The 1324-nt window shown below is 37.4% G+C and overlaps 1 pseudogene; it reads left to right on the top strand.

The window, feature by feature from the left end:
- The first annotated feature begins 763 nt into the window (after window positions 1–763).
- On the top strand, window positions 764–883 carry LOC134968410 (5S ribosomal RNA; annotated as a pseudogene).
- The last annotated feature ends 441 nt before the right edge of the window (window positions 884–1324 follow it).

The raw sequence follows: 1324 nt of genomic DNA, 5'->3' as shown, positions 1-1324 counted from the left end.
ATAATTGCAGCAAATTGTTACTCAATCACTATTTCTGTGTGCATATTTCTCTCTGCTGTGGTGGCGTGTGTGGTATAAATTATTAGAGGCCACATATACTATATATTGCCTACAGCAACAGGTTTGCTATAATTGTTGCCTGATTATACACTATCATCATATCCCGGGTATGCAAGTGGACGCCCTTGCATAGAATTTTTGCATATGCTAACTGTCGCTAATGTAATTTTGTTTAAATGCACAGTGGATGTCCCTGTGTATTATTATTGCATTTTGATCAACATTGCTACAATTTCATTTTCATGGGCACATACGGCAGATTATTGCACAAAGAATCCTAAAGAGGTTTACTAGCTGCATAATTGCAGCAAATTGTTACTCAATCATTATTTCTGTGTGCATTTTCCTTGCTGTGGTGGCGTGTGTGGTATAAATTATTAGAGGCCACATATACTATATATTGCCTACAGCAACAGGTTTGCTATAATTGTTGCCTGATTATACATCATTATCATATCCCGGGTATGCAAGTGGACACCCTTGCATAGAATCTTTGCATATGATAACTGTCGCTAATATAACCTTGTTTAAATGCACAGTGGATGCCCCTGTGTATTATTGCATGGTGATCAATATTGCTACAAATTTATTTTCATGGGCACAAGATAATTTCAGATACTGAACATACGACTGATTCAGTTCACCTCTGTTATACAACTCTGGCGATACAGGTATTGGGATTGACTGAACGGGCAGATTAAGAAATTGTGGACATACCCCGCTGGAGATGCCCGATCTCGTCTGATCTTGGAAGCCAAGCAGTGGAGGGCCGGGTCAGTACTCGGATGGGAGACCACCCTGGAACACCCTGGTACTGCAAAATATTCTTCTGCCCGATCTAGAGTGATCCCTAATAACACCAATTGGCATTCGGTTCTGTATGCCCTATGATTTAATTCTCTACGACTAATTAATCCTGAATAGGACTGCTGTAGAATAAATGATGGTCATATATTATACAAAGGTGTTACTGTTTTCTCAGTAAAACCAACAGCCCAAATTTTTGATTTCCGGTTTCTATTGTGGTATTTAAAACCACATTAATTGCACACAATATAGTGTTATATTTTCGCGTAGCTACATTATCTTACGTACAACTTACTCCTACATTCATATTTTAATAATGAATTAATAAAATGATGTCTTATCAGAATTGATTAATATATATCCAATCCTCTGAATAGAGTGCTCCCACACAAGAGTCTACTTTCCAACTTTTCTTTTTTGTTGGGTTTTCTTTGATATAATGTGTATAAGAGACTCT

The sequence above is a fragment of the Pseudophryne corroboree genome, chromosome 10, assembly GCF_028390025.1.
Source record: "Pseudophryne corroboree isolate aPseCor3 chromosome 10, aPseCor3.hap2, whole genome shotgun sequence".
Taxonomy (NCBI): Eukaryota; Metazoa; Chordata; class Amphibia; order Anura; family Myobatrachidae; genus Pseudophryne; species Pseudophryne corroboree.
Note: the sequence above shows the minus strand (reverse complement) of the source record. Positions and strands in the feature narration are given on the sequence as shown.